The sequence below is a fragment of the Callithrix jacchus genome, chromosome 1 (genome assembly GCF_049354715.1).
Source record: "Callithrix jacchus isolate 240 chromosome 1, calJac240_pri, whole genome shotgun sequence".
Classification (NCBI taxonomy): Eukaryota; Metazoa; Chordata; class Mammalia; order Primates; family Cebidae; genus Callithrix; species Callithrix jacchus.
The window spans coordinates 197,138,374-197,152,485 of record NC_133502.1 but is presented as its reverse complement, the minus strand read 5'-3'; the positions used below and the strand labels follow the sequence as shown (position 1 = coordinate 197,152,485).

At 46.0% G+C, this 14,112-nt stretch overlaps 1 long non-coding RNA gene across 1 annotated transcript in view; it reads left to right on the top strand.

Moving 5' to 3' along the window:
* The first annotated feature begins 286 nt into the window (after positions 1–286).
* Positions 287–14,112, top strand: part of LOC108594010 (uncharacterized) — a 28,180-nt gene continuing 14,354 nt past the window's right edge. The window contains exons 1-2 of the long non-coding RNA XR_001914651.4: positions 287–501; positions 633–728. This is a non-coding gene — a long non-coding RNA (uncharacterized LOC108594010). The remainder of the gene's footprint in view (positions 502–632; positions 729–14,112) is intronic.

The following is a 14,112-nucleotide window of genomic DNA, read 5'->3' as shown; positions in this document are numbered from 1 at the left end:
CCAACTTCAGGGCAGCATAACCTCCAAGTTTCAGGAAGCCCAGGAGCCAAAGCAAGGAAAACCTTTGGGATCCAGCGAAGGATCCGAAGAGATAAGCTGTTCAGATGCCAACTCAGGGCTGCCAAGATGGTGCAGGAGGCACCTTCGATTGGTAGGATGTCCCTCGAGAGATGTTCCTGATCTGCTATTACTGGAATTTGCAACTCCTGTAAAAAGCTGCTTGGGGCATGAGTCACCCAGTCGCTGTCCAAACCACTGCCTCTGCAGCGCACCATCCCGTTCCCCCATTCTCCTCTCGATTTCTGCAGCTGCAATCTGAGAGGTATTTGTTGCCTCCAGGGAGGGGCCCCAGGACCTGGCGCCAGCATCCTTCCCCTGGCCAGCTGCCTTTGCACACTGCAGGTAGTCGGAATTTTCTGGATTCCAGGGAGAAATAAGCCTGTCTGAAGAACCTAGACAGTGTATCTTCTCATCACCTGGTGCATACCTAGAGAGAACAAGGTGAGCACCAATAGAACACAACGGGGAGTCACTTGGCTCAATGTTACGAGCTCGAGCATGGTAAATGAATTTAGGACAGCTCCACGGAGCTATTTTCTTTGCATTTCTTTTTTTGTTTTGGTTTGTTTCAGCCTAAGACAACATCCGATTCCTTGCATTTCTTAATAATGAGTTTGGTCTGCATGCATCTGGTAGTTTTGCAGAAGCCTGAATCAGACGCATTAGGGGTGAGTTCAGTTCTTTGTTTTTCTTGCAAGCTTGCTTTTTGTTGTCTTTTTGTCCGTATTTTCTCCCCGCTTACACCTGTCTAAGGTAGTTACATATCAGCCCTGCCAGATTCTATCTAGGTAGTTCAGCAGTGGAGTGGGAGGGTGTTCAGGTCACGATGTGACGGTTAGAAACTCAACCTGCTGGCTGACACATATGACCTACCTAGAACTGAGAGGCTGTGTACTCAGCGTTCCTCCAAGTCTTTTGCTGGCAACGTCATCATGATTTCTGTCAACCCAAGAGGCACTGTTTAGAATTTTTGCCTTTACAAACTCTCAATTCATTTGGTGGAAGAAAACAAGGAGCTTCAGGCTCAAACGTAGGTTTGAATCCTCATTTTACCCATCACTGGTTATGCAGCCTTAGACATGCAGTACTGAAGCTCTCTGAGCCTCAGTTGTCCGTCTGTGACAATGGGCTTATTACCAACTTCACAGTATTGTCGTAGCAATTAAATGAGATGATGTAAGCAAACCACTTACACACAGTCTGACTTAGGGGTAGCCAGCAATTTTAGTTTCCTCCTGTGCTCAGCCTCTTCATCCACCAAAGCACACACATTTTAACCATTTTTATTCGAGCTGCTGACTCCAGGATCTTGCTTAACCAGAAGAAGAGTTAGCATGGACATGAAGAAGCTTTCGCTACTCCTTGTAGCTCCCTTGACCCAGGCAACATAGAACCCTCACCAAACCTTCTGCTAGGTTGTGTCATATGAAGAACGTGATGTCTGATGCACCATGTTGATTGGGAAGTGACAGATTCAGAGCAGTGAGCTGAAGTGCAGGAGGTGGGTGGGCAGGGGTCACAGAACATAAAGGTGTGTAAGGGACCAGGGGAATTGAGAGGTGCTGTGACAAACTGAGGAACTGCTGAGAATTCCAGGGAATGAAATTTAAGCCTCCCTCATGGGGCCACGTAGGGGATATTGGACAGATTTGCCTGGCACATAAGAGGCCCTCAATTAATATTGGTGAATGAATACATTTGGAGATTGGGTCAATGGGCAAACCGTTGGTGGTCTCAGGGAACTTAGAAGAACCAGGTTCCTGCTCAAATGCCCCTTATCAGAGAACCCTCTTTGACACATGCAACAGCATTCCACCAGCCCTCCCTACAGTGTTTATTATCATATTGAATATTTATTTATTTATTTATTTATTCTTGAGACAGAGTCTTGCTCTGTTGTTCAGGCTGGAGTGCAATGGCGCAATCTTGGCTCACTGCAACTTCCACCTCCTAGGTTCAAGTGATTCTCCTGCCTCAGCCTCTCAAGTAGCTGGGACTATAGGTGTGTGCCACCATGCCTGGCTAATTTTTGTATTTTTAGTAAAGACAGGGTTTTGCCATGTTGGCCAGGCTGGTCTCGAACTCCTGACCCTTGGGTGATCAACCTGCCTTGGCCTCCCAAAGTGTTAGGATTACAGGTGTGAGCCACTGCACCTGGCCATATTGCATATTTATTATATACTTATTTGTTTATTCTTTGTCTTATTCACTAGCCTATAAGCCCTACAAGGGCAGGATGTGGTCTCTTTGGGTCTCTCCTGTATCGTAAGTGACTAGAGCAAAGCTTGGCACAGAGACTCAGTAAGTTTGTTTGTTTGTTTTGAGAAAGGGTCTCACTCTGTAACCCAGGCTAGAGTGCAGTGGTATGCTCATGGCTTACTGCAGCCTCTGTCTCCTGGGCTCAAATGATCCTTCTACCTCAGCCTCCTGAGTAGCTGGAAGGCTGCTTGGCATCCCAGCTAATAAAAAAATTAGCAGACCAGGCACAGTGGCTCAGGCCTGTAATCCCAGCACTTTGGGAGGCTGAGGGAGGTGGATCACCTGAGGTCAGAAGTTCGAGACCAGCCTGGCTACCATGGCAAAATCCCATCACTACTAAAAAGTACAAAAAAAATAGCCAGGCGTGGTGGTACATGCCTGCAGTCCCAGGTACTAAGGAGGCTGAGGCAGGAGAATCACTTGAACCTAGGAGGTGGAGGTTGCAGTGATCCGAGATTGCGTCGCTGCTCTTTAGCCTGGGCAACAGAGTGAGATTTTGTCTCAAAACAAAACAAAACACACACACACACACACACACACACACACACACACACACAATTAGCAAGGCTAATTTTTGTAGAGATGGGGTTTCACCATGTTGTCCAGGCTGATCTTGAACTCCTGGGTTCAAGCAATCCACCTGTCTTGTCCTCCCAGAGTGCTAGGCTTATAGGCGTAAGCCACCATGCCCAACCTTCAGTAAGTGTATTTAAATACATGATTGCAGACATGAGAGCTATTACAGAGGTGGGCAGGGACGAGAGGGCCTGGGAGAGACTTGCAGTACTTCTCAAACTTCAGTTGCCTGAGACTCACCTGTGGCCGGGTTCAAACTCCTGACCTACTCAATCAGAATCTGAATCAGGAGGCCTGCATTTATCAGCTGTTCTGGTAGTTCAAATGCACACATTTTGAGAATCACACTGAGAAACGCTTGCCTCATAGAAACAGATGGATTCCCCCAACAATAGATCTCCCTTATGGAGTAGACTTCCTCTCCACCTATCTCCAGATCACTTTGCAACGCCCAGGCACTCGATCTAATAGATCTTCACAGTTTTATAGATGGCCTTGATGAAGGCCACCCAGAATAACTTGATGAAAAGGAAGAGACAGATTTCTCCAAACCACTCCATTCAAAAACGATGCTCCAGGTCTTCCAGCACACCCCTACTTACTCTCACATGATAAAAATATGTATCTATTTATTTTTACTTTTAGTCCGTTAGTGTCCATTATCCAAGAATAGTCTCTAGTCTCTCATTTCTAAATGATCCTTTGTGTCCGAGTTGCTCATTTTGGAGAGTAACCTCAAAGAAGGAGGATTGCAACTTCTATTTTCTATCTTCTCTTAGAGCCAGCTGTTCAAGAGGATATTCACTTAATGCTCCTAACTCCTTGACCAATTAACAGCCACAGCAGGGCACTGAGTAAGGGATTGAAACATGAAAATGATGACAATGCAATACTAATAATAACAGCTTGTTGGAAATAACAGCCTCCAAGTTTCTCCCTTTCCATAACACCAATGATGCTGGGCGCGGTGGCTCATGCCTGTAATCCTAGCACTCTGGGAGACCGAGGTGGGTGGATCATGAGGTCAGGAGATCAAGACCATCCTGGCTAACATGGTGAAACCCCGTCTCTACTAAAAATACAAAAATTAGCTGGGCCTGCTGGCACGCGCCTGTAGTCCCAACTACTTGGGAGTCTGAGGCTGGAGAATCGCTTGAACCCGTGAGGTAGTGGTTGCAGTGAGCCGAGATCACACAACTGCACTCCCACCTGGACGACAGAGCAAGACTACGTCTCAAAAAAAAAAAAAAAAAGTAACACTAATGACTTAATGTAAGAAAAGAGGAATTTACCTTTTCGTTTTTTGAGATGGCGTCTCCACCCAGGCTGGAGTTAGTGGCACGACCATGGCTCCCTTGATCAGTTCAGCCTTGAACTCCTGGGCTCAAGTGAGCCTCCTGCCTCCGCCTCCTAAGTCTCTGGAACTACAGGCACATGCCACAATGCCTGGCTAAGTTTTATATTTTTTGTAGAGATGGGGCGCCACTATGTCACCCAGGCTGGTTTCAAACTCCTAGCCTGAAGTTATCCTCTCACTTCAGCCTCGCAAAGTACTCGAATTACATGCGGGAGTCACTGCTTGGCAACAAAGGAATTTTTCTATTGCTATGTAACTTTTGCCTTTTCTTCCTGATTCTTTTGCTTCCTTTTCTAAGCCATCAACGCTATCTGGCTCTAAAAGAAATTATTCATGTAGACTCAAGAAGTTTATGCTCACAGTATGGATTTCTAGGTTAACATAGAGAGACGGGACTTTGCAGGATGAACAAAAGGGGGTGCTGACAATTTTGCTGTTGCTGACTCGCCTTACATTTAAAGCATAAATTGCGGCTCATGCTTGTAGTCCTGGCACTTTGGGAAGCTGAGGTGCGAGGACTGCTTGAGCCCAGAAGTTCAAGATCAGCCTGAGCAAGATAGGGAGATCCTGTGTGTACAAAAAATAGAAAAATTAGCTAGGCAGGGTGGTGTATACCTGTAGTTCCACTGCTCAGGAGACAGATGCAAGGATGGCTTAAGTCTGGGAGTTCCAGGCTGCAGTGAGCTATAATCGTGCCACAGTATTACAGCCTGGATGACAGAGCAAAACTCTGTAAAAAAAAAAAAATTAATAAAGAGGCATATATTGGCAGGACAGATGGTTTTTGCCCTCTGCATTTGTGGAAATGTTATTTTACTCCTGTGCCCACCACTGATGGAAAAAGCAGTGGTGGAGTCAGTACAGGGCTCATGCCTGTAATCTCAGCACTTTGGGAGGCCGAGGAGGGTGGATCACCTGAGGTCAGGTGTTTGAAACCAGCCTGGCTAATGTGGCGAAACCCCATCTCTACTAAAAATACAAAAAATTAGCTGGGCTCAGTGGTGGGTGCCTGTAATCCCAGCTACTCAGGAGGCTGAGGTAGGAGAATCGCTTGAACCCAGGAGATGGAGGCTGCAGTGAGCCGAGATCTCACCATTGCACTCCAACCTGGGTGACAAGAGTGAAACTCCATCTCAAAAAAAAGCAGTGGTGGAAGAATGAAAACCAGGACTCATAAGTTGGCCATTGCTGGTGGTGGTGGTGATCACGATAATGTGTATCTGTGCATCTATGCTGCAGAAGATTCATCTTTTATTAAAATGCTTCTGATGATTCTTCGGAATCGAAATCAGAAATCTTTCCATCTTTTCTTTTCTGCCATCTCCAAGAGCCCATGTTTTGACTACCAGAAGCCAACTTCCATTCCTCTCACTTGTAGGTGCTTGCTACACTCCTGTAGATTCTACCTCCCATCTTCCTCACAAGCATCTCTTTCCCATTCTCTCTGCTACTCTGGTAATTCCAATCTGCACAGTTCCCCAATCTGTACCCTCTTCCCCAGTCATCCTACATATCATTGATGGTTTAAGCTTCCTAATCAACAACTTGGCTTCAATGGCTCTCAGCTAACCCATGGAAAAGATATGCAAACTCATCAGCCTGGTTGTCAAGACCTTCTACAAGGAAGCCCCTATCTGGCTAAGCATGTCCGCTATACACTGACAGTCTCCTGCTTTAGCTATTTGCTCGGGCTGTGTCTATGTCCAGGAATGCCTTTCTTTAGCATTGTGTGACTGTAAAAATCTTTTTCACTATTTGAAGCCTCATGAATGGCCTATAAATCAGCCCTTTGGTTTAGCCAATCTTTACTGAGTGTTTTAGGCACAGTGCTAGGTGCTAGGAAGACAAATCGTTAAAGCATGGTCCCTGCTCTTGGAGGAGTTCACAGCCTGATGGGGAAGAGGGACAGAAGAGCAGATTATTCAATAAAGCCAACAGTTCCAAGGATTCAGATTTCTGTGGGAGTACAGAGAAGGTGTACCTGACTTAGACATTTTTGTGGGATGGAAACGGTAGGAGGTTAGGGAAGTTGACACGTTGGGCTGAGTCTTAAGGCATGAGAAAAGTTAGGTGAAGATTGCAGGGCAAGGCATAAGCCAAAGATGGGGATGGAACAACATAAAGCGTGAGATACTGAGCAAGCCATAGCTCCATGAAGTGGCACAGCCAGCTGATCAGTCACATGGGACCTCTCTGAGCAGGCTGTAGAGAAACACTATGCCTCAGAACAGTTCATCAAAGAGAGGACGAGAGATGAATTTTTCCCTTGTCTCCTTTTGACTTTTGACTCTCATTATTTAAGGTTTATCCTACGGAGCACTAAGTCTCCACACTTAAACTAGCATTTCTGGGAAGCTGCTGGGAAGGCCAGATCCCAGGCTCTGTTGCACAGAGCTTCATCTAAATCTGGACATGATGAGCAGAGTCAGGTCTCCATGAAGCTGACGTGGTCAGGAACTTGGGTGTCCAGCTGCTATAGCTTCCGCCATGATTAATGCAATGGAGATTGTGTCTGACCCCAGCCTTATCTCAGGGAAGGCAAGAAAGTCAGCACTGGGGCAGTGGAGGCTTGGCTCCCAGGAGCCCTAGCTTTTCTTACTAGTAAATTTCAGGTTGGGGCAGTTGCTTTAAGAATTCCTGATTTTCACATATTTGCATGTGTAGGGGAGAGAGGAGCATGCATTAATGGTGTCTGGGCTTTCCAAGAAGGGGAGCATCAATTGTGACTGATACAGTCCACCCCTGGACACCCCAGCTATACTTACTCCTTTTCATGATATCCAGCATTCATACTACAATATCTGGCCTCAATTTTTGGAAAACAGGGCTACTACATGGAGGGTGGATTTGAGGAGGGAAAGATCAAGAGCAGAGAGATTAGCTAGGACTCTCCTGCAATAGTCTTAGCCAGCATCTCTACTGGGACAATGAGAGTGGCAATGAAAAGGAGCAAGAGAACTTGAGAAACGTTCAGAAGATAAACACATTTGACGACTGATGGATGTGGGGGTTAAGGAAGAAGAAGGAGTCAAGGATGAGTCCCAGCTTTCTACCTTGGGTACTGGAGGAAGAACAGTGATTCCAGCATCTGAAATGGAGAAGTCAGAAGTTTCCCATTAACTACCGGAATCACGTATTGAAAACCAAAAGGTTAAGGTCACAGTTTCCTAATGGCCCAAATGAACTTTATCAGAAAAATAAAGGCCAAAACGGGGCCTTTGTCAGAAGAGCTAAGTTTTTATATCATAATAGAGAAACAAAAATGTTAGCTTCTCTATTTTTTCGAGTCTATTTTTAAAAAATAAACTGAGTGTCCTCTTTAGAAGTTCTCTTTTAAAATTTCGTCTTATGATATGTTAATCTGACAGCTGTTAGAAGACGCTATTATCTTTCATTCCACATTACTGCCTTACAGAATAGACATAAAAAATAGATATACTGTATAATCACAGAAGTTGAGGAGCTCTTTTTTAGCCTTGAGAGTGGGAGGCAGATTGGCATGCGGGAGATGCTGGGTTCATTTTGTAAGCATATTCACAGTCATGTTGTTGCATTGACCTATCAAGATTTAAGCTCTGAGAAGAGCACACTGGTTTCTTGGCCATAATAAAATCATGTCTGAAGTCAGGAGCCTGCAGATCAGGAGATCTGCTTCACCCGATAGCTCCCTGGAGCTTGTTTTTAAAAGAACAGGAAAACCCAGACAGGATGTTGAGATGTAGAAACGGTGTCAAACCATTCTGATGATGCTTTGTTTTCCTTTGTTCTCTTTGCAAAGTTGTGCTACTGTTTCTCTTTCAAATCAGGTCTTAGAAAAGACATGGCAGGGTAGTTCTGGACATCTTGACTTGAAATTTCCAGCAGCTCTTCCAGCAAGTGCTTTTTCGTCTCCATGGAAACCAACGATGTTTTGAAGAGGCGGTGACAGGTTGAGCACATCGGAGCTGCCATGGGGAGTGCATGCCAGTCTATCGGTTAAAGTCAGTGGCAAAATAGCCACAGTCTGGGGCTTTCTCCGGCACACCCGACAAGACCTTCCAAAGAAATACAAGCAGAATGGTGAAGACGAAGTCATCTTCCCCCGCGAGAATTTCAAGCCTCTACACTGTTCCTCTCTACATCACCATGTCATTGTTCCAACTCGTCTTCAGCACTCCCACTTTTAAGCCACCAGTGGGGCAGATGCAGTGACTGACGCCTGTGTGAATCTTGTGTTCACAGTGCTAGGGATACGGCTCTGGCAAGGGGAGGCTGCTTTTCCATTGGCTGGTATTTCCTTGCTTGTGGGATTCATTCCCAGGAGCCCTAGCTTTTCTTACTAGTAAATTTCACGTTGGGGCAGCTGCTTTAAGAATTCATGATTTTCACATATTTGCATGTGTAGGGGAGAGTGAAGCATGCATTTTTCACAAACCCTGGGATTCTTCTGGATCTGGGGAGACCTTCCTTGTTGGTCCGTAGAGGTGTGATTCACCTGGAAAAGTCAATTACCTGTAGGCCAGGCATGGGGCACTATCAACAGGAGAGCAGTGCTGACCTTCCACTCCAGCTTCCCAATGAGCTGGTAATGATATGTTTTTATGGGAAAAAAAAGTATGCAGGGTGGGTGTGGTGGCTCATGCTGGTAATCTCAGTGCTTTGGGAGGCTGAGGAGAGTGGATTACTTAAACACGGGGGTTTGAGACCAGTCTGCGCAGCATAGTAAAACCCTGTCTAGGCTGGGTACAGTGGCTCACACCTGTAATCCCAGCACTTTGGGAGGCCGAGGCGGGCGGATCATGAGGTCAGGAGATCGAGACCATCCTGGCCAACATGGTGAAACTCTGTCCCTACTAAAATACAAAAATTAGCTGGGCTTGGTGGCGCATCTCTGTAGTCCCAGCTACTCAGGAGGCTGAGGCAGGGGAATTGCTTGAACCCGGGAGGCGGAGGTTGCAGTGAGCCGAGATCATGACACTGCACTCCAGCCTGGTGACAGAGCAAGACTCCATCTCAGAAAGAAAAACAAACAAAAAAAACCCTGTCTCTACAATAATAATAATAATAAGGCCAGGCATGGTGGCTCATGTCTATAATCCTAGCACTTTGAGAGGCCAAGGTGGGTGGATTGCCAGAGCTCAAGAGTTCGAGACCAGCCTGGGAAACATGGTGAAACCCCGTCTCTACTAAAAAATACAAAAAAATTAGCTGGGCATGGTGACGTGTGTGTCTATAGTTCCAGCTACTTGAGAGGCTGAGGCAGGAGAATCACTTGAACCTGGGAGGCGGAAGTTGCAGTGAGCCAAGATTTCAACACTGCGCTCTAGCCTGGGCAACAGAGTGTGGCTCCATCTTAAAATAAGTAAACAAATAAATAAACAAAAATAAATAAATTAGCTGGACATGGTGGCGTGTGCTTGTAGTTCCAGCTACTTGGGAGGCTGAGGCAGGAGGATCCCTTGAGTTTGAGAGGTCCAAACTGTAGTGAGCTGTGATTGTGCCACTGCACTCCAGCCTGGGCAACAGAGTGAGACTCTGTCTCGAGAAGAAAAAAGGAAAGGAGGAAGGAAGGAAGGAAGGAAGGAAGGAAGGAAGGAAGGAAGGAAGGAGGGAGGGAGGGAGGGAGGGAGGGAGGGAGGGGGAGGGAAAGAAGGAGAGAGGGAGATGGAAGGAAGGAAGGAAAGAAGGGAGAAAGAAAGGAAGCAAATGTAATTCTCAATAAGATTCAGCAAAACACTTTGGTGCGCTCACAAATGCAAAAGGAGAAACTGTTGTATCTATTTTACTCTGGATTTTACAAGCCATTTGACTGCAGAGGAGACACTCTCGTTTGCCTCATTATACACACTCATCTTAGAACTTGCAGGAGATGCCACCTATGCCCTTGGTCTTGACCACTTCTGTGCACCTGTGTCCTTTGACTTGAGGGCTTTCTCTGGAGAGCTCTGTTGACCCAGGGGACAGGCCCGAAAGTATCAGAGATAAACATCCTCTGAGAGCAGCTCTCATACAATGACTGCTGAGAGCTGGAACACATGTCTCTGCTCCTTCACCATTTGGAACAGGAAGACCAAAGTGTGTGCTCTGCACTGGTCCCCTGGGGTCCCCGAGGGATGGAGCTCCAGTCGCCCACAGGACTAACTTGCTCAGTGCACTTTTTTACTATCTCCTATTCCCTGTCTTATTTTCCTACTTTCCTATAAATATTTCCTGGGCAGGCTTCTATATATTTATTTTTATTTCATTTTCCCATCAACTTTTTTTTAGTGAGGTGAAATTCACGCAACATAAAATGAACCTTTGCAAAGTAAACAATTCAGTGGCATTTAGTATATGTGCAATGTTGTGCAACCCCACTTCTAATTCCAAAATATTTTAATCACCTCAAAAGAATAGCCTATACCCATTAAGCAGTTACTCCTCCTTCTTTCCACCCTCAGTCCCTGGGAACCACCAGTCTGCTTCCTGTCTCTATGGATTTGCCTATCTGGATATTTCATTATGATGGAATCATACAATATGTGATCTTTTGTGTCTGGCTTCTTTCACTTAGGAAAATGTTTTCAAGGTTCATCGGTGTTAAAGCATGTATCAGTATTTCATCCTTTTTATGGCTGAATAATATTCCACTGTATAGACCACAGTTTATTCATTTGTCCATTAATGGACATTTGAATTGTTTCCACCTGTTGGCCGAAGAGTGCCACTTTGAACATCCATGTACAAGTATTTGTTTGAGCACCCATTTTTTTGGGGGGGGATGGAGTCTTGCTCTGTCACCCAGGCTAGAGTGCAATGGTGTGATCTCAGCTCACTGCAACCTCCGCCTCCCAGGTTCAAGCGATTCTTCTGCCTGAGCCTCCAGAGTAGCTGGGATTACAGGCGCCCGCCACCACACCCAGCTAATATTTTGTATTTTTAGTAGAGACAGGGTTTCACCATCTTGGCCAGGCTGGTCTCGAACTCATGAACTCATGATCTCTCCACTTCAGCCTCCCAAAGTGCTAGGATTACAGGCATGAGCCGCCACACCCGGCCGAGCACCGTTTTTTAATTCTTTTTGAGGATATACTTAGAAGTGGAATTGTAGCATCATATGGTAATTCCATTAACTTGATGAAGAACTGCCCAAGTGTTTCCATAGCAGCTCTACAGTGACTGCAATGTCTCCACATCTTTGCCAGTACTTGCCATTATGGCATACTAGTGGGTATGAAGTGGTGATCTCTGTTTCTGTTTGCGTTTCTCTAATTATTAGTTACGACAAACATCTTGTTTTCTTTTTTATAGACAGGATCTTGCTCTAAGTGCACATACAATAGCTCACTGCAGCCTCAAACTCCTGGACTCAAATGATCCTTCCGCCTCAGCTGCCTAAGTAGCTGGGATTACAGGCATGCACCACCACACCTAGCTAATTTAATTTTCTTCTTCTTCTTTTTTTTTTTTTTTTTGGTAGAGACAAGGTCTCACTATGTTTCCCAGGCTTGTCTCAAACTCCTGGGCTCAAGTGAGCTTCCTGCCTTGGCCTCTCAAAGTGCTGGGATTATAGGTGTGAGCTGCTACACCCAGCCTAAGCATCTTTCTTACTAATCTGTTTTTATTTTGAAAAATTCCAAATACATTGAGAAGTTAAAAAAAAACAAAAAACAAAAACCAGTCCTGTGTATACCCTCCACTTCTTCTTCTTCTTTTTTTTTTTTTTTGAGACGGAGTTTTGCTCTTGTTACCCAGACTGGAGTGCAATGGCGTGATCTCGACTCACTGCAACCTCCGTCTCCTGGGTTCAGGCAATTCTCCTGCCTCAGCCTCCCGAGTAGCTGGGACTACAGGCACGCGCCACCATGCCCAGCTAATTTTTGTATTTTTAGTAGACACGGGGTTTCACCTTGTTGACCAGGATGGTCTCGATCTCTTGACCTCGTGATCCACCCGCCTCGGCCTCCCAAAGTGCTGGGATTATAGGCGTGAGCCACCGCACCCGGCCTACCCTCCACTTCTAATGGGCATTTCCTGCAAACTAGAAGTTTTGTGTAGAGGCCTGAATAGGTTCAGATAAAACATTTAAACTCGGCATCTTTAATAATATTAGCAGGTGAGAGTACTGAGCATTTTCTATGGGCCAGTTGTCTCACACAGATGTTCTCATGGAAACTCATAATGACTCTGGGTAGAGGATGCAGTGGTTGCTTCTACCTCTCTAGAATCCACAGTTCTCTTTGTCCTGGTAATGGCATTTTGATTTTCCTCCCAGAAGTCACTCATCTTTTGTCGAACCACCTGTTCAGATGAGGCAGACCTCAACTTCCAATCCCAGAGATGCATGTAATTAAGGTGTTACTAGAGACACCATGATTGGCCAGGGAGGGGCATGTGATCCAAGTTGGGCCAATAAGAGCCAGCCCCTGACCTTCCATAGATCACCGAATAGAAGGTATATCTTTGTAGGACTCACTGTTCTTTTACATATGCTGAAGACGGTGCTACCAAGTAGTTAAAAATAGCATTAATTGTAAGATATATCCTAATTTTGGAAATGTTCATATATGAAAGGAAACTATCTTAGATTGCTTTCGCCAGAGGAGAGTGTATCTGAAGAGTTGAACAGTGTTTCTCATTTTTTTTGTTTTTTTTCTTATGGAGTCTTGCTCTGTCACCCAGGCTGGAGTGCAGTGGCATGATCTTGGCTCACTGCAGCCTCCACCTCCTGTGTCAGCCTCCTGAGTAGTTGGGATTACAGGCGCATGCCACCATGCCTAGCTAATTTTTGTATTCTTAGAAGAGACGAGGTGTCACCATGCTGGTCAGGTTGGTCTCGAACTCCTGACCTCGTGATTTGCCTGCCTTGGCTCCCAAAGTTTTTTTTTCTTTTTTAAGAGATGAGGTCTCTATGTTGCCCAGGCTAGAATGCAGTGGTTGTTCACGAGCTCAGTCATGGCACACTCAGCCTCACATTCCTAGGACTACAGGCTACAGGCACCTGCCACCACGCCCAGCTTACTGGTTAGCCCTCCACACCTTCCTGCTCCTTCTCCAGTAGTCCACAGTCATGCATTGGGAGGCTACCGACTGGAGCTCTGGATGCTCAAGAAGCAGACACAGAGTACCCCCAAGGCTTGCTGAAAATGCCCTATACTCACTTACCTGTCTGCCTTGACAACCAGGGTGTTGACGCTGCTTTGAATTTGTAGAACTGCATGGACTCCACTCCAGTGAGGGGCCAGCACTAGAAGCAGTTACACAGCTTCCTGGGGCGAAATGGGTGAAAAGATGGGTGAAAATTCCACTGGGAGTAACCATGGGGGTTAGGACACTCAGAGTGGGGGTGGGGAATACCAGGAACCAGCATTTCCCCCACTCAAAGTCTCCAGGGATTGGGCTGAGGAAGTGGACAGTTCAAAGAGTGACCACTTCGCTGCATGACACTGGATGAGTTAGCCAGCCTCTCTGGGCCGCAGCCGGTCTATCATTCACAGGGTTGCAGGGAGGATTAAATGAGATCATCTTTACGGAGCTTATCACAATGCCATGCACATTACAAGCACTGAACACTTGTTAGCCGTCACTCTGCCCAAGGTTAGCCAGCCCTTAAGTATTCTGGCCAGGCTTGAACCCAGGGATGTCTGGCTCAACAGCTGAGCTCTTAACACCTCTTCAGGATCTTTTCACAGCCTTACCCTCCTCTCCCTTCCCCTGACTCTTGTCAGTCTCTGAAGCTCACAGCTAAATTGTAACAAAAGAGGAATTTGTGGCTAATGGCTCAGCAGGATTAGGAGGCAACTGCTGGGTACATCTGTGGGCATGTTGACGGATTCCAGAAAACAAAATTGTTATCAGCTCAGCTCACCTTGGTGTTCATGGTGGGGACTGGGGTAGTGAGG